The sequence below is a fragment of the Spinacia oleracea genome, chromosome 2 (genome assembly GCF_020520425.1).
Source record: "Spinacia oleracea cultivar Varoflay chromosome 2, BTI_SOV_V1, whole genome shotgun sequence".
NCBI lineage: Eukaryota > Viridiplantae > Streptophyta > Magnoliopsida > Caryophyllales > Amaranthaceae > Spinacia > Spinacia oleracea.
Window position 1 is genome coordinate 65,308,984 of NC_079488.1, and position 19,199 is coordinate 65,328,182.

Sequence of the window (19,199 nt, forward strand, 5' to 3'; positions counted from 1 at the left end):
ATGTTTCTGGTATGGTCCACTGCTGGTAGTTTAGCTAACAGTTGTCCTTCAGGCGTTATTTAGATTAAAGGATCAAATGTTGCGCACTCAAGGCGATCCAGCGATATGCAGCAAGTTCCCAGAGGACTCTTGTCGTTTCTTAGCTTCTGACACTGGGTAGAGGAATGACGTTGTCCTCTATCTTGTCTTGGATTGTATTATTGAGATGACAACAATCCTCGGTATTATGGCCATTTCCTCTATGGTATTTACAGTAGGCAGAGGCATTCTAGTATCTAGTTTTGACTGCAGGCTCAGGTGTTGGCCCTATGGGAGACAATCTTCTTGGAACGTAGAGTTAGTCGTAGGTTGCTTCTAGAGTGGACCCGAGTGGGGCAAATTTCCGGTCTCTAACCCAGCGTTTAGTCCTTGAAGGGGTGTTTCCCTCAACGGCATCGACTTCTTGCGCTTGGGATGATTCGTCTTTCTTGTACGTGTTGTTTCTAGGCGCATACTCGGGTTTTTCGGCAATGTTTTGGGAATTCTTGAAGATGTCATATTCAATATTGATGCCTACGTCGTAGACTCTTTTGAAAGACATTAGACCAAGGTACCGAACGTGATTCTTATAGCCGGGTCTAAGTTGTCAATAAACTTTGGACCGGTTCATTTTGGGGAGGCCTTTGTATTATCTGGGCAGCCTGATCCCTCCACCTGGCGAAGTAGGTAGTGAATCCTTCATTCTTTTTCTGAGAAAAAAGTTCTAACTCATGCATGGTTACTTGGAAGTCCATGTTAGATGAAAACTGCCGGATAAAAATGTTGGTGAAATCTTCCCAAGTGGGGAAGGTTTTAGGGTCTTGGTGATAAAACCACTGAAGTGGAGTTGATTCCAAGGACAAAGGTAAAGCTGGTAAGTACATAGACTTGTCCACACCCTTGAGGTTCATCGCGCCCACAAAGCTTAACAGGTGGTTCCTGGGGTTATCAGTCACTTTAAACTTGGGCAGATCAGATGAATTGAATTTTTCATGTAGTTTGCCAGAAAGAGGTTGGGGATCGATTGAGAAGTATTTGCTTCCCATGGTATGCTGAAAGACCATTTTCTCGATTTTCTTTTCATTATCGAGCTCATTTGGACCTGAGTAGCTGTTAAGTTTCGATTTTCTATGCGGAGTTGTTCCATAGCAGTAGCCATTAGCTTGAGATGTGCTTGCACATCTTTGAGCGACATATTGTTGGTTGGTGCAAGAGAGAACTGAGGTTGGAAGATTGGAGACCCTCGAAAAGGAGAATGACGGGTGGAGACAGGGGTTACTATTTCTGTGATCGGATTAGCAATTGGGGTGGAAGACTCGAGACGCGTTATTCTTTGACCTTAAGCCCGGCACCAAGCAGTGGAACCGACCCTATGTATAAGACAGCTATTTCAGGATGACGGATTTTACTTTTGGACAGAATTTCGGTACAGACTCGGAATGACTTGATTTTTGTAAAAGCGGTTTTTTTTTTTGATAATTTAACTTAGGTGAACGTCAAAACTATTTCAACCTGAATAGTGTTATGCCAAACATAAGTGTTATTAGGGGAACAATAACTATTTTACGATTTTTTTTTTAGTCATTAACAGTTAGAAGCTATTGACGGGAACTGAACCCATAGGCGCCAGAATATTCTGGCGCTGGTATGAGCAGCACTGGAAGTTTCTGGTGCAGGCTTGTTGCGCGCTAGTTATTTCCAGCGCTTGCTTTTGGAGTTTGTTCGTGCAGTTGGCTTTTGGGTCAGTCGGAATCAGGGTCGTCTTTGACATTTCGGAGGCCTTGTTCTAATGTTGTCCAAATCTTAAAAATGAAGCCTCTAATATTAAAAAAAAAAGTGCGATAATCAAAATATTACTTTACGCGCATTACAATTTTGTTCCTACAAATATAAACATAAAACATTAAAAAAAATTATTTAAAATTTAAATAACATCTCAAAAAAAGTATAGCATGAGGTTAAGAGGGTTCTCATTATTGCAAAGATTTAAATCCTTATGTATCTCTAGAAAGTTAAGAGAACCTCACATAACTAAATCAAAAGAAAATCATAAAGTTTCATCAGGGTTGGCTTTTGAGGACTTGATCCTTTGACCACCAGATCCATCCATGCTCAAGGCCTCTATGATCATTGGAGAGTTTCTGCAATTTGTAGAAATATAAATCAGTGATCCTTGTGTTTTTCTTTCTAGTTAAGACTACAGATTGTCAGGTTTTATTCCCATGTAAAAAAATCTACTCTAAGCACGAAATTAAGAACTTGATAAGAAAGAAAATTGAGAGATAATCACGAAAATAAAAATAATTAATTTACAACCATAAAATTGTAAAACCATAAAAACAGAAATTCAGAAGAAAAAAATTGTAATTTCACAAACTGATAATTGATAACGTCGAAAATACCTTTGCCTCTTTGATTCTTGTTCTTCATCTTCAACAAATCCCTAAATTCTCATTCCAATTCTAAGCAAGTAGAGGATCCAAATTATCAATCGAAAATTGGAATTAGCAAATTGCAATAATAAGTTGTAGAAAGAAAATCCCCATTCTAATTTCTAGCCGTTTGATATGAAAGTACATGGCATTTTGCGAAAAAGATCGATTCCATTGATAAAAAGTTCTTTGGTTATGGTTTAATGGAAATTGTTGATTAGAAAAGGGAAGAATTGAATATAATATTACTGGAATTGAGAATTTGGAATAGTATTGGATAGAAAATTAATTTAGGGGAAATGAATATTGCATGTAGCGTGAATCTTGAGAAAGAAAATTAAGCGTGGGGAGTTGGAATTGGAGATGAATAGGCTGACTTGTTCTTATTTCCTAGGAGCAACATTCATTTTATTTTTTTATTATTTTTTAATATATAGGTTGGGCTGTCAAAAATGGGCCCTTATTTTTTGGTGGCCCTGTGCTGTTGACCAGGATGCACAGGGCCACCACCGGGCCTGATCGGAATCTCCCATGGCTTTAATTTTACTGGTCTAAGCCCTTTCGATCTTTGAGCGTTGGTGCACTCAAACATTCAGCGTTCCGACACGATGATGAATTCATGCGTACTAACCTTTGGGATTGATTCGTAAATGCTAAATTGGGTAAGTTTTCCATGACTGTACTCGATTGATCTTAATTCCGCGAAAATACCTTTGGCGTAGTTTCAAATATGCGCGTTTCAAGGTGGGTATTTTTCAGCCAGACTTACGTAATGCTTTAAGGCATATGCGTATTTCAACCTTTTGAATCAGTCGCACGAATATCCAACTTTATTTTTTTTAGCTCCTAATTTGCAGACTTAATTGCACAAAAATAACCAATTTAGCGCTGAGATTTTGTAGCGCTGCAGCAACAGTGCTTTTATTTTATAGCGCTGGCATGTCAACCGCTGCTTTATTCTGGCGCTTGGCAGATTTTGTTTTGGTTTTTTGTGCAGTATGCGCTGCAAATTTCTAGCGCCATTTTGTTGCGCGTTGGAATTTTGCAGCGCAGCTCTGGAGCGCGCAAAATTATTTGGCGATTTCTCTACGACCGCAAAATATGTAATTCTGGTTATTCGATTCGTAGCTTTTATTCCTTTTTTAACGTTTTCAAGCATTTTTGTTGACTTTAATAACGTTGTTGACCTTAAACTTTGTGTCTGGTTAGTTAGTTTCACATAGCACATAAGATTTCAACACGAAACTAACAATAAGCATGGATTCAGATACAAATGCGCATTTATTTTTATGTTGAGTCTCTAAAGTATGATAGGTTGGGTGTCAAAAGTGTATCAAACCTATCGCCAATTCCCCAACAGGCCTTTGTCAAAGTAGTTGGGTTCATAAACGAATTTTATCAAAGCCTATCCGGTATACACTGGATTGGCATACACCGAGAATAGACCTAGGAGATAAACGGTTTGATTTGGGTGGATGTGCTACATTGCGAACGTGCCGAGTGGACAACATCCGAAGCGCGTGCACCCCCCGGGGCTGATAGGTGTCATTATTCCCAACTTCCGAGATGTAAAATGCAAGGAAGCCAAGATTGGTATGCGGTTCTGTCGCGATCATTCGTCACATAGAATCTTCACGTTGTCCCAACTTAATAAGGAAATAATTGCGGCGTAACGTTCGATTTCTGCTATATGGCTTCCTCACCAACGCACTACTTGCACAAATTATTTCAATACTATCCCTAGTGGAGTCGCCATTATGAGGAGGTCGAAAAATAGGACGGACATACCTTTCCTAAGAAAGTGGCTCGAACGATTTTCCCCTCGGGATGTGGAAATCATATTAAGTAAATAGGAACTAACAGTGGGCGTTATCCTCTTTTTACTAGTCTGTAGGAGTCGCCATTCAGTTTTACAACTACATTGAAGAAAACTGACAAAACCTGATTATCGTGATATGTCCGAAGGGCAAACATATTTGACTCACAACGGCCATAGGTTAACTCGTGATCCCTATTATGGAGATTGTTCAACGTACATGCAGCGGATTAGATATTGTGAGTTCGGGGTGAAGGAAATGTGTCCTTCACGCAATGTGCATTAGTCTAATACCAAGGTTCAGATTAGTTACGAATAATTAATTCAATAAGATCAAGTGATCGGAACAGCTAGCTGGAGCAATGTTTCCTATCAGTGATTTCTAATCCTTATTAGGCTCACAGTTTACTCTTGACTGAACCTACAAGGTCACACCAATGACAAGAAACAGATCACCAGATTAAATGAACCGGAAATTAGTTCGGAAAACATAATTATACGATTAAACAATGGATCGTGAAATCTTATATCGTATTGGGTATATTCGTAAGCTAGGCGAAAAAAATAATCGTATTGTACGACATTGGATCGTCAAGTACGAAACGATAAATAAATCGTCGAAGGATAATTTAATCGCAACACGAAAGCAACCCACGAACCGAGCGCACAAGCGCAAGGCCCATGGCCTTGCTGCCTGGGCTCCCGCGCGGAAAAGCAGCATCAGTTGCGTTGTGGCCCGCGGCCCGGCGGCACGATGGCTGCGTGCACACCCCTCGTGGGCCTACTGGCTGGTCGAAGCCCCTTGGCTTCGGCCGGTTGGTTTGGTTTTTTATTAGGTTATTTCAAAACAACTGAATATTCATTCTAACCCTAGAGAGATTTTGAGAACCTTAATTATCATTCTGCCTCCATTTGAGTGTTCTTCCCAAAAGTCTAAAAACCTTGATTAAGATCTAAGCTATCAATCATCAAGGCGGATCTGCACTGTCGGTAAAACTATGTTAGGGGAATCCAACTCGTTGGAATTTGGGATTTGTATCAGGACTTGCAACCCGATGGAAATATTTCAGGGGAATTTCAACCCTTTTGAATTTTAAATGTTTGGGCTTGTATTATTTTGGGGGGATTTCAACCCTATTTGAACTAGAAATATTTCAGGGGATTTCAACCCATATTTGAATTTTGTATTTGTATTATTTCTTGGAATTTTCAACTCGGTTTGGAATTTTATATTTGGATTATTTCTGGGGATTTTCAACCCGAATTGGAATTTTTTATTTGGATTAATTCTGGAGATTTTCAACCCGTGGAAGCTACTTTAGAATTTGTATGGGGGATTTTTTATTTCTGGGGATTTTCAACCCGTTGGAAGTATTTGATTTGAATTAGGAATATTTTGGGGGGATTTCAACCCGGTTTTGAATTTTGTAGTGGTATTTGAGTGTTATGACTCAATAGGGGCAGGCAAAGACTTTTGACTTGTAGTTTGGACTTGTATTTGATGGATGGATGACAACCATTTTTTAAATTTGATTTGAGAAGCATACGATATAAGATTTAAGAAGTGTTTACAACTATGGGATTGGTTTGCTTGTGTGTTGCTTCCTTAGTTGGTTTGCTAATAATTTTGATGCTTATATGATGGATGGATGCAACAAGGTGGCTAATGCAAATGCTAATGATTCAAATGAACACTCGTTCTCTTCAGAAAAATGAGACGTGCGACAATATGGCCTCGAAACAAGAAATTGGTAAGGTATCGATACGTTTTCAAATAAAAAAGGGGCATTTTCGTGATCTCGGTAAACTTGAACGGGCATAACTCCGATTCGAGAGTCCGATTGGGGCGATTTTTTTTTGAAACTTCTTATTTTTAAGAGTAGTAAGCAACCCCGGTGGCCGATCGGTCCGTCGATTCACTGATTAACCAATTAAGAGAAAAAACTTCGGAGGGCCGAAAGGCCCGTAACTTGGTCTCCGGTTGTCCGATCGGGGCGATTTTTTTTTTCAAATCGCGTATTTTTTCGAGATCTATGCGACGCAAACTCCCTACACAGTAGGGGGTTTGTAAAATTAGAATTGCGAAAAAAATCCTGTAAGTGGGAGATTGTGAGTTCTAGGGGCATAATGGTAATTGTGTAATTTAAAATAGGTTTATATATATATATATAAAAATGTATTACCACTTGAGTACATAAGTTCATATTTGGTCTGGTGAGTTTGCGTTGTATAGATCACGAAAAAATACACAATTTGAAAAAATAAAATCGCCAATCGCGTTCTTGAGCGAGGGTTTGTGTACTCAATTGGTAATACATTTATATATACACACAACTTGAAAAACAATCGCCCCAATCGAGAAATAAGGAACTTGGAAAAAGAACGGCGGAGTTCCGAGAACCAGGCGCAAAGTTATGGCATTCCGAACAGAAAAGGGGGTCGGGTCGGGTCGGGTTTGGGTTATAATGAAATGAGCGCAGTAAGTGTTTGGGTGCGATCATACCAGCACTAATGCACCGGATCCCATCAGAACTCCGCAGTTAAGCGTGCTTGGGCGAGAGTAGTACTAGGATGGGTGACCTCCTGGGAAGTCCTCGTGTTGCACCCCTTTTTTCGCCAAATTCCGTTTTTTATTTTTTTCCGACGACGGTGCCTTTTTTCCGAGGTCAAACGAGGTTGCGGAGCGTAGGTGGTCGAGAAATAAGGAACTTGGAAAAAGAACGGCGGAGTTCCCAGAACCGGGCGCAAAGTTACGGCATTCCGAACAGAAAAGGGGGTCGGGTCAGGTCGGGTTTGGGTTATAATGAAATGAGCGCAGTAAGTGTTTACCCCTTTTTTCGCCAAATTCCGTTTTTTATTTTTTTCCGACGACGGTGCCTTTTTTCCGAGGTTAAACGAGGTTGCGGAGCGTAGGTGGTCGAGAAATAAGGAACTTGGAAAAAGAACGGCGGAGTTCCGAGAACCGGGCGCAAAGTTACGGCATTCCGAACAGAAAAGGGGGTCGGGTCGGGTCGGGTTTGGGTTATAATGAAATGAGCGCAGTAAGTGTTTGGGTGCGATCATACCAGCACTAATGCACCGGATCCCATCAGAACTCCGAGTTAAGCGTGCTTGGGCGAGAGTAGTACTAGGATGGGTGACCTCCTGGGAAGTCCTCGTGTAGCACCCCTTTTTTCGCCAAATTCCGTTTTTTATTTTTTTCCGACGACGAAGCCTTTTTTCCGAGGTCAAACGAGGTTGCGGAGCGTAGGTGGTCGAGAAATAAGGAACTTGGAAAAAGAACGGCGGAGTTCCGAGAACCGGGCGCAAAGTTACGGCATTCTTAACAGAAAAGGGGGTCGGGTCGGGTCGGGTTTGGGTTATAATGAAATGAGCGCAGTAAGTGTTTGGGTGCGATCATACCAGCACTAATGCACCGGATCCCATCAGAACTCCGCAGTAAAGCGTGCTTGGGCGAGAGTAGTACTAGGATGGGTGACCTCCTGGGAAGTCCTCGTGTTGCACCCCTTTTTTCGCCAAATTCCGTTTTTTATTTTTTTCCGACGACGGTGCTTTTTTTCCGAGGTCAAACGAGGTTGCGGAGCGTAGGTGGTCGAGAAATAAGGAACTTGGAAAAAGAACGGCGGAGTTCCGAGAACCGGGCGCAAAGTTACGACATTCTGAACAGAAAAGGGGGTCGGGCCGGGTCGGGTTTGGGTTATAATGAAATGAGCGCAGTAAGTGTTTGAGTGCGATCATACCAGCACTAATGCACCGGATCCCATCAGAACTCCGCAGTTAAGCGTGCTTGGGCGAGAGTAGTACTAGGATGGGTGACCTCCTGGGAAGTCCTCGTGTTGCACCCCTTTTTTCGCCAAATTCCGTTTTTTATTTTTTTCCGACGACGGTGCCTTTTTTCCGAGGTCAAACGAGGTTGCGGAGCGTAGGTGGTCGAGAAATAAGGAACTTGGAAAAAGAACGGCGGAGTTCCGAGAACCGGGCGCAAAGTTACGGCATTCCGAACAGAAAAGGGGTTCGGGTCGGGTCGGGTTTGGGTTATAATGAAATGAGCGCAGTAAGTGTTTACCCCTTTTTTCGCCAAATTCCGTTTTTTATTTTTTTCCGACGACGGTGCCTTTTTTCCGAGGTTAAACGAGGTTGCGGAGCGTAGGTGGTCGAGAAATAAGGAACTTGGAAAAAGAACGGCGGAGTTCCGAGAACCGGGCGCAAAGTTACGGCATTCCGAACAGAAAAGGGGGTCGGGTCGGGTCTGAAGGAAATAATGCCCTTGGTCCAAGTATGCATTCTATGTTAAGTCTAATAAATGCGGTTCAGTATTAATTAACAAGTTAATAATTCAGTGAGATCAAGTGAGCTGAATGCCTAGCTAGAGGCCGCTTCAGTTCAAGTGGAATTAATGATATTAATCCACAGCTTACTCTTGACTGAACCCGTAGGGTCACACAAATAGTACGTAAACGGATCAAGTATTTAATGGCATTAAATACTCCATCTATGAATATTCGGAACCGACGGATCTTGGTTTCAGTGGGAGCTAAGATCGTCACAGGCAAGGAATGAATACTCCGGAAACGATGATATTGCCGGAAACGGAAATATGGATCGTATCGGAAATATAAATATTATCCAAGTCGTAGATCTTGCCGGAAACGGAAACATGGTACGTGTCGGAAAATATTATCGGAAATGGAAATATTGCCAGAATCGGAAATATTGCCGGAAACGGAAATATTGTCAGAATCGGAAATATTACCGGAATCGGAAAATAATTCCGGAAACGGAAATATTAAATATTTGTTCGAAACGGAAATTAATTCCGGAATCGGAAATATTAAATATTGTTCGTATCGGAAATGAATTCCGGAATCGGAAAATTTAATCGGAAGCGCATCGTACGAATAAGCATCGGACGAGGCCTGCCGGACGAGGCCCAGCACGAAGCCAGGCCATCGCCCAGCAAGCCAAGCGCGCCGCACAAACAGCCATGCCAGGCCCAGCGCAAGGCCAGGCCCAGCAGGCTGCGAGCAGCGCGCAGCGCGCACAGCGCGCACAGCACGCACAGCGCGCACAGCACGCGCAGCGCGCAGCGCGCGCGGGCGCTGAGTGGGCTGTTGCTCGCGCGCACGCATGGGGCCCATCGTGGCTGCCGTGCGTGTGTGTGCAAGTGTTTGTGTTCGTGCACGTTTCCTAAAACATGCAGAGTTCGGTTAATGATTAAATTCCTAATTCTATTTGATAAATTAATTAAATTAGAATTCTTGTAGGATTCTAGGTTTAATTAATTTGTATCTGAATAGGATTTCGATTCCCTTTCCATACCGCTATAAATATGAGGCTAGGGCTCACAATTTATAACACAAGTTTCAAAGTATTCAAAGTGAGTTTTTGAGAGAAAAATTCAGTCACACATTTGCCTATAAAGTGCCGAAAATAATAGTACCTTAAGGGCGATTCTAGTTGGTCAATCTTAAGGCGGATCCGGACGTGCTGTGGACTATCTACGGAGGGACGACACTTGGAGTCCTAAAGACTTGTTCTTGTTCGGTTCGGGCGCAGCTAGGGAAGGCACGCAACAAAGAGTATGCATCTAATCTATGCTAAATGATTATGTGTAAATAATATGTTTTCCTGGGTTTATGGTTTTTCCGCATGATTTATGAATTGTCATATGTATCATAACCTCACAGTGGTATCACGAGCCCCTTATTATTTTCATAATCTAAATTGCATGAACATGGTTAAATATTACAAATTTGCAAGAATTAAAAGGGGTGATTAATTTTCGTAATTGTTAATTAATTGCAAATTGCGTTTATTTAATTATACGTACGCAGTTTTTTCGGCAGTTTCTTCGTTACTCATCCGAATGGAGTGATTTTTGTGTCAATTCCGCATGTAAAAGGCATTCTAAAATTTTGACAAAAATACTATTTTTCTGCCGAACTCAGAATTCTCAAATTCGAAGCCTAACTATGACTTTTCGAAGGTTTTAGTTTTTCGAATGCAAAATTTCGTAAATTTAAGATGTTAAATTAAATATTTGCGATTCTTGTTGATAAATCTTGAATTTTTGATTGACCTACTGCATATGTTTAACAAGTTTGAATGCCTAGTCTTGTTAATTATGCAATCTAATTTGTAATTATGATTAATTTGTTGAAAATTAGAATAATTTAGAATTAATTTGATTTTCATAATTAATTGTAATTTAATTAGAAACCTATGATTAAAAACCACCATAAAAATTGTAAATTTACGATAAATTTTAAATTTTTATGACCTAGACTTAAATCCATATCAATCGGAAATCAATTGGATAATAAATTTTCGATTTTTCGCCCTAAAATTATGAAATTAATATTATTTATTAATTTGTCATTAATTTTAAATATAAATTTTAAATTTTTATGCGATTCGTTCATATAACTTGCACGCACAAAGCAATGGACGCTTCGTGTTACCCTTAAGGGGTGTTGCATAATGCGGGCATGCGACGACGAGCAAGGGAGCTCGTCGCCCATGCGGCACGAATGCAATGAGCAAGGGCGTAGTGCACGAGCACAAGGCAGCAGCCCTGCCTTGTGTCGTGTGCCACGACCAATGGACGAATGGGCATGGGCGTAGGGCGAGCCAAGGCAGTCGCGTGTGGGCAGCAAGCGAGCTGCGCCACAACGCGCGCTGCCTCGCACAAGAGCGCGCAGCCTCGCGCGCAGCGAGCGCAAGCTCGCGTGCCACGAGCGCTGCGCCTAGCATTGCTCGCACGCACAGCGAGCGATGTCGCCCGCCCAGCGAGCGATGTCGCGCGCCCAGCGAGCGATGGCTCGCGCGCATAGCGAGCGATGTCGCGCGCCCAGCGAGCGATGGCTCGCGCGCCCAGCGAGCGATGTCGCGCGCCCAGCGAGCGATGTCGCGCGCGCACTGCGAGCGATAGCTCGCGTGCGATGAGCGCTGGCGCGCGCAGCGAGCACCAATGCGTGCGGAGGCTTGCGATAGGGATGCAGCAGCTATGCGACGAGCGCATGGGCTGCGCGCACATGGCCAGCAATGGATGTGTGCGTGCGGCCCATGGGCGTGCAACGCGTAGGGTGTTTGCGTTACGATTAGATCGTTTTGAATGTTTAATTTGAAAATTTCAGTTCACGTAATTTTAATTAATTTTAAAATTAATAATTTAAATTATTTTCTTGGATTTTAATTTTGAATATTATAATTATAATAAATGTAATTTATTCTAATTATTTTACTAAAATTAAAATCATGAATTAATTTAAATGCGACTGAAATTAAATTAAACTTTTTGGATTCAATTATAAATTTATATGAGCTTTAAATTTTAATTAAATTTGTATGTTTCCGGTTAGACTAGAAATACATTTTTATGTTTAAAATTGGTAAAGCATATGAATTTATTGGTTTAAGTGGGAGCGCTTTTGAGTCATAAACTCTTGATTAGGTCTACAAATCCTTAAGGTTAAAACAACTTTATTAGAATTAATAAGGACTGAATAATTGGTAGATTATTGGTGCCCTTGATTAATTGCTGCAAATGTTTACGTGATGCATAATGTGTTTTACTAACCAGCTATGTGGGCCATTCATGATAATGAATGGGTGAATGGTATATATTGTATATGTACTGTTTTGCAGGTTATGAAGTGACTAGTATGGCCCAAATAGGATAGAAAATATGGTCTGCGTACCATTAATTTGAATGTAATTGGTCTATAGTACCAAAGTTATTTTTCAATTCAAATATGGTCTGCGAACCATCAAATAGTTGTAATTAGTTATAGCTTATCCTATTTGAAGAAAATGGTGCCTCCCACGGAGATTTTCAAGACGGACTTTGAAGTCAAAGCTTCAAGATGAAGTCGGGCCATACTAGATCACAAATATCTTATGCATGTTTTAAGTTATTTATTGTTTTAAATATGTCTTAAAATGCATGAGATCAAAAGCTTGATTATGTTGCATGATTAAGGATTTTAGTTCACTTAAAATCTAACCAACATAGTAAGAGCCTTAAGTTCCAAACTTAAAAATTGAGTTAAAAGGTGCCATGCCAAAATATACACTTGCTTGGATATCCTTTACATCAATCTAGTAATAGTTTTCGCTCAGCGAGGTGTTACTTATTGGTCCTAAAGGGGCAAGGTACACAAATAATTGTGAGTACATGTTAGTTTTGGTGAAACTCAACGATATAAGTAAGGAGTCCTTTTATGTCGTGGCAAATTCGATAGGTTTACCTAATAAGTTCTTAGACGTACCTATCAACCAAGAATAGTTTCTAGACTGTTAGCAAAAGGCTTTTGCTTACCTAAGATGTTCTAGGATTAAGTCGACAAACTGTGCTTAGTTCTTCAATGATTTTAGGATCTTGGAATCATTTTATTCACACCTGCCGGAACACATAAATTGAATAAAATGCTTAATAAACATTGAATTATGCATGTATGCTAGAATTTAAGTTTATTAAGAGAAACTGTGAATGGTTATTTATTTGTTTATTCTTTTCAATTGTAGTTTTTAATATGGCAAACAACAATTCATTCAACATTCGATCAATTCTCGAAAAGGAGAAGTTGAACGGGAAAAACTTCCTTGACTGGAAAAGGAACTTGCAAATAGTTCTTATGCAGGAAGAAAAGGAGTATGTCCTAGATGAGGCGATGCCCGAAGCTGCAGGCGACGGGGTCACTCAGGCAGCCCTCAATCGTTGGATTGATGCCAACAAGGATGTGAAATGTCTAATGCTCGCCACCATGAGTGCGGATCTGCAGAAAACGTTCATCAACTCAGATGCTTTCACAATCATCAGTGAGTTGAAGAACATGTTCCAAGATCTGGCTCGAGTCGAAAGATTCGAGACTCATAGGCAAATTCTTGAGACCAAGCTTAAGAAAGGCGAGCCCGTAAGTCCACATGTTCTCAAAATGATTGGACTCATTGAGAATATGAGTCGGCTGGATCAGAAATTTTCTCAGGAAATGGCTATAGACACCATCCTCCATTCTCTTCATAACGGGTATGATCAGTTCAAACTGAACTACAGTATGAATAGTCTGGACAAAACGCTCACTGAGCTTCACGGTATGCTGAAGACCGCTGAAAAGACGCTCAAAAGTGATAAGCAGGATGTGCTTATGGTGCGTGGGGGCAAGTTCAAGAAATCTGGAAAGAAGAGGAATGCTAAGAAAGGTGGCAACAAAGCCAGCCCAACTAAGCAAACTGGCGCCAAATCTGCAAAGAGAAAGGTCAGTCAACCCACTTCTGAATCCGAATGCTTCTACTGCAAGAAGAAGGGGCATTGGAAGAGAGATTGCTTGAAGCTAAAGGAAGATCAGAAGAACGGAACAGTCGTTCCATCTTCAGGTATTTTCGTTATAGACTGTATACTTGCTAATTCAACTTCTTGGGTATTAGATACAGGTTGTGGCTCACACTTATGTTCCAATCCACAGGGACTAAGAAGAAGTAAAAAGTTAAGCAAGGGTGAAGTCGACCTACGAGTGGGAAATGGAGCACGGATTGCTGCATTAGCTGTAGGAACTTACTATTTGTCGTTGCCCTCCGGGCTAGTTTTGGAACTGGAAGAATGTTTCCATGTTCCAAGTCTTACTAAAAACATCATTTCAGTTTCTTGCTTAGATGCTAAGGGATTTTCCTTTATAATAAACGACAATAGTTGTTCGTTTTATTTTAAAGAGATGTTTTATGGATCTGCTAGATTAGTCAATGGACTTTATTTATTAGATCACGACAAACAAGTATATAACATAAATACCAAAAAGGCCAAAAAGGATGATTCAGATCTCACCTATCTGTGGCATTGTCGATTAGGCCATATAAACTTGAAACGCTTAGAAAGACTTCAAAAGGAAGGAATTCTAGAACCATTTGACTTAGAGGATTATGGTAAATGCGAGTCATGTTTACTTGGAAAAATGACGAAGCAACCTTTCTCTAAAGTTGGAGAAAGAGCAAATGAACTATTGGGTTTAATCCATACAGATGTATGTGGACCAATGAGTACAAATGCTAGAGGTGGTTTCAGCTACTTTATCACTTTCACTGATGACTTCAGTAGGTATGGTTATGTCTACCTAATGAAGCATAAGTCTGAATCCTTTGACAAATTCAAGGAATTTCAGAGTGAAGTAGAGAATCAATTAGGCAAGAAGATTAAGGCACTGCGGTCTGATAGAGGCGGTGAATATCTGAGCTATGAATTTGATGACCATCTGAAAGAATGTGGAATTCTATCAGAATTGACTCCTCCTGGAACACCACAATGGAACGGTGTGTCGGAACGGAGGAACAGAACCTTGCTAGACATGGTCAGGTCAATGATGGGTTAGGCCGAACTTCCATTAGAATTTTGGGGACATGCACTAAATACAGCTGCACTCACTATAAATAGAGCTCCGTCTAAAGCTGTCGAAAAGACTCCATACGAATTATGGTTTGGAAAGCCTCCAAATGTGTCTTTTCTTAAGATTTGGGGATGTGAAGTATACGTCAAACGATTAATTTCAGACAAACTTCATCCAAAATCTGACAAATGTATCCTTGTGGGCTATCCAAAGGAAACAAAGGGGTATTACTTCTACAATACATCTGAGAACAAAGTGTTTGTTGCTCGAGATGGTGTCTTTTTGGAGAAGGATCACATTTCCAAAATGACAAGTGGGAGAAAAGTAGACCTCGAAGAAATTCGAGTCGAACAACAAACTCTAGAGAATGCTCAAGATGACATTCAGGATGAAACTCAGAGATCTTTAGAAGAATCTGGTGAGAATCATGGTCAATCTAGAAATGTTACCCCGCGTAGATCGCAAAGATATAGATCTCAACCGGAAAGGTACTTAGGTATTTTGACGAACGAGAGCTATGACGTTCTATTACTTGAAAGTGATGAACCTGCGACTTACAAGCAAGCTATGACGAGCCCTAGCTCCAAGCAATGGCAAGAAGCCATACAATCTGAATTAGACTCCATGTCTGAAAACCAAGTATGGGATTTGGTCGATTTGCCAGATGGCTACCAAGCCATTGGAAGCAAATGGGTTTTCAAACTGAAAAAGGACAAGGATGGGAAACTTGAAGTTTTCAAAGCTAGATTGGTTGCAAAAGGTTACAGGCAAGTCCACGGTGTGGATTACGATGAAACCTTTTCACCAGTTGCAATGCTAAAGTCTATTCGAATAATGTTAGCAATCGCTGCATATTACGATTACGAAATATGGCAGATGGATGTCAAAACTGCTTTCTTAAACGGCGTTTTAACAGAAACTGTGTTTATGACACAGCCTGAAGGTTTTGAGGATCCAAAGAATGCTAAAAAGGTATGCAAGCTAAAGAAGTCAATCTACGGATTGAAGCAGGCATCCAGGAGCTGGAATATACGTTTTGATGAAGCAGTCAGTGACTTTGGTTTCATCAAGAACGCGGACGAATCTTGTGTATACAAGAAGGTCAGTGGGAGCAAAATTGCTTTCCTAGTATTATATGTCGACGACATATTGCTTATCGGAAATGACATTCCTATGTTGAACTCTGTCAAGATTTGGCTTGGGAAATGTTTTTCGATGAAGGATCTAGGAGAAGCACAGTACATATTGGGCATCAAGATTTACAGAGATAGATCTAAAAAGATGATTGGACTTAGTCAAAGCACTTATATCAATAAGGTGCTTGATAGGTTCAAGATGGCGGACTCCAAGCGAGGCTACCTACCCATGTCTCATGGAATGACTCTAAGCAAGACTCAGTGCCCAAAAACACTTGATGAGCGTAGACGAATGAATGGGATTCCATATGCATCATTGATTGGTTCAATAATGTATGCTATGATATGTACACGCCCGGATGTTGCGTACGCACTCAGTGCTACGAGCAGATACCAGTCAGACCCAGGAGAGGCGCATTGGACTGCTGCCAAGAACATTCTGAAGTACCTGAAAAGGCACAAAGATGACTTCCTGGTCTATGGTGGAGATGATGAATTAATTGTTAAAGGCTATACGGACGCAAGTTTCCAAACCGACAAAGATGATTTCAGATCACAGTCTGGGTTTGTCTTCTGCCTCAACGGAGGAGCAGTAAGCTGAAAAGTGCTAAGCAAAGCACCATTGCGGATTCTACAACTGAAGCGGAGTACATTGCTGCACATGAAGCAGCAAAGGAAGCTATATGGCTAAGGAAGTTCATAGGAGAACTTGGTGTAGTCCCCTCCATTAAAGGACCAATAGCCCTGTATTGTGATAATAACGGAGCTATTGCACAGGCAAAAGAGCCTAGACACCACCAGAGAGTCAAGCATGTACTTCGTAGATTTCACCTTCTACGAGAGTTCGTTGAAAGAAAAGAAGTCGAGATAAGCAAAATTGGAACTGATGACAACATATCAGATCCATTAACTAAACCTCTGCCGCAAGCGAAGCACAACTCGCACACTGCAGCTATGGGAATCAAGCATATTGGAGAATGGCTTTGATGTCTCTGTTTAATGTTTTAAAGTTTTAGAGTTTAAATCTTTGTAAAACATTATTGGTTAATCATTCACAATAAATGAAAGGAATTCATTTTTCCATTTAATTTGTGGTTTATTAAATGATGAGTCCCTTCAATTTGACGATATATTCAAGATAGACTGTCAGGACCAGTCCTGTGACTAAGAAATGTCTATCAAGTGAACTTGAATGTCAAAGGTTGAAAATGGTCCCTAATCGGAGTTTTCTGTAAAATTGGACGCATAGAAAACGTTAGACGATTAGAATGCAAGATGACTAGTAGTTCTGTTTCTTGAACTATGTGGACATGGCAATGTCATAATCATTTGCATAGATACTTACTTTGGGAAGACTAGTATCGGACAAGACCTATGAAACTTTACTGTAAGAGATGAAAGTCTGTCATAAGTAAATTTCATTAAATTATTAGACACTAAATCCTCAATACCTGAGTGATTTGAGATTACTTGTTTGAGAACTGGTTGCTTTGACGTTGACCAACCGTCGCACCGTAAAAGGAGGCTATAAAGGCAACGCTCAGGTAATCACCTATCAAACGAAGTCTAATCTCAAGATCGCAAGATTGGGATTGTCCTCCCATAAATCGGGATGAGATGCTTAAAAGTTGTACAAGGCCACTCGGAGAGCTAGAAACTGTGAAATGCATGGCCGTGCTCGGATGAATCATAGGCTATGATTATCTGTTTATTTGATCAGTTGAACTCTGAAACCGAGGAACACCTCTGGACATAATAAGGATGACAACTCTTACCTTATGTTCAAGAGCAAGCATCGAGCGACAAAGGAATTAGGAAATGCACACTTGTCCCTAAGGACAAGTGGGAGACTGAAGGAAATAATGCCCTTGGTCCAAGTATGCATTCTATGTTAAGTCTAATAAATGCGGTTCAGTATTAATTAACAAGTTAATAATTCAGTGAGATCAAGTGAGCTGAATGCCTAGCTAGAGGCCGCTTCAGTTCAAGTGGAATTAATGATATTAATCCACAGCTTACTCTTGACTGAACCCGTAGGGTCACACAAATAGTACGTAAACGGATCAAGTATTTAATGGCATTAAATACTCCATCTATGAATATTCGGAACCGACGGATCTTGGTTTCAGTGGGAGCTAAGATCGTCACAGGCAAGGAATGAATACTCCGGAAACGATGATATTGCCGGAAACGGAAATATGGATCGTATCGGAAATATAAATATTATCCAAGTCGTAGATGTTGCCGGAAACGGAAACATGGTACGTGTCGGAAAATATTATCGGAAATGGAAATATTGCCAGAATCGGAAATATTGCCGGAAACGGAAATATTGTCAGAATCGGAAATATTACCGGAATCGGAAAATAATTCCGGAAACGGAAATATTAAATATTTGTTCGAAACGGAAATTAATTCCGGAATCGGAAATATTAAATATTGTTCGTATCGGAAATGAATTCCGGAATCGGAAAATTTAATCGGAAGCGCATCGTACGAATAAGCATCGGACGAGGCCTGCCGGACGAGGCCCAGCACGAAGCCAGGCCATCGCCCAGCAAGCCAAGCGCGCCGCACAAACAGCCATGCCAGGCCCAGCAGGCTGCGCGCAGCGCGCAGCGCGCACAGCGCGCAGCGCGCGCGGGCGCTGAGTGGGCTGCTGCTCGCGCGCACGCATGGGGCCCATCGTGGCTGCCGTGCGTGTGTGTGCAAGTGTTTGTGTTCGTGCACGTTTCCTAAAACATGCAGAGTTCGGTTAATGATTAAATTCCTAATTCTATTTGATAAATTAATTAAATTAGAATTCTTGTAGGATTCTAGGTTTAATTAATTTGTATCTGAATAGGATTTCGATTCCCTTTCCATACCGCTATAAATATGAGGCTAGGGCTCACAATTTATAACACAAGTTTCAAAGTATTCAAAGTGAGTTTTTGAGAGAAAAATTCCGTCACACATTTGCCTATAAAGTGCCGAAAATAATAGTACCTTAAGGGCGATTCTAGTTGGTCAATCTTAAGGCGGATCCGGACGTGCTGTGGACTATCTACGGAGGGACGACACTTGGAGTCCTAAAGACTTGTTCTTGTTCGGTTCGGGCGCAGCTAGGGAAGGCACGCAACAAAGAGTATGCATCTAATCTATGCTAAATGATTATGTGTAAATAATATGTTTTCCTGGGTTTATGGTTTTTCCGCATGATTTATGAATTGTCATATGTATCATAACCTCACAGGGTCGGGTTTGGGTTATAATGAAATGAGCGCAGTAAGTGTTTTGGTGCGATCATACCAGCACTAATGCACCGGATCCCATCAGAACTCCGCAGTTAAGCGTGCTTGGGCGAGAGTAGTACTAGGATGGGTGACCTCCTGGGAAGTCCTCGTGTTGCACCCCTTTTTTCGCCAAATTCCGTTTTTTT

At 41.0% G+C, this 19,199-nt stretch overlaps 5 non-coding genes across 5 annotated transcripts; all 5 read left to right on the forward strand.

The window, feature by feature from the left end:
- Nucleotides 1-6,755: 6,755 nt before the first annotated feature.
- Nucleotides 6,756-6,874, forward strand: LOC130468133 (5S ribosomal RNA). The gene has a single exon (XR_008928573.1). It is a non-coding gene; the product is annotated as a 5S ribosomal RNA (ribosomal RNA).
- A 443-nt stretch (nucleotides 6,875-7,317) lies between these two features.
- On the forward strand, nucleotides 7,318-7,435 carry LOC130468840 (5S ribosomal RNA). Its single transcript, XR_008929225.1, has one exon. It is a non-coding gene; the product is annotated as a 5S ribosomal RNA (ribosomal RNA).
- Nucleotides 7,436-7,654: 219 nt separating this feature from the next.
- LOC130468656 (5S ribosomal RNA) lies at nucleotides 7,655-7,773 on the forward strand. Its single transcript, XR_008929041.1, has one exon. It is a non-coding gene; the product is annotated as a 5S ribosomal RNA (ribosomal RNA).
- Nucleotides 7,774-7,992: 219 nt separating this feature from the next.
- Nucleotides 7,993-8,111, forward strand: LOC130468664 (5S ribosomal RNA). Its single transcript, XR_008929049.1, has one exon. It is a non-coding gene; the product is annotated as a 5S ribosomal RNA (ribosomal RNA).
- A 10,944-nt stretch (nucleotides 8,112-19,055) lies between these two features.
- LOC130468661 (5S ribosomal RNA) lies at nucleotides 19,056-19,174 on the forward strand. The gene has a single exon (XR_008929046.1). It is a non-coding gene; the product is annotated as a 5S ribosomal RNA (ribosomal RNA).
- The last annotated feature ends 25 nt before the right edge of the window (nucleotides 19,175-19,199 follow it).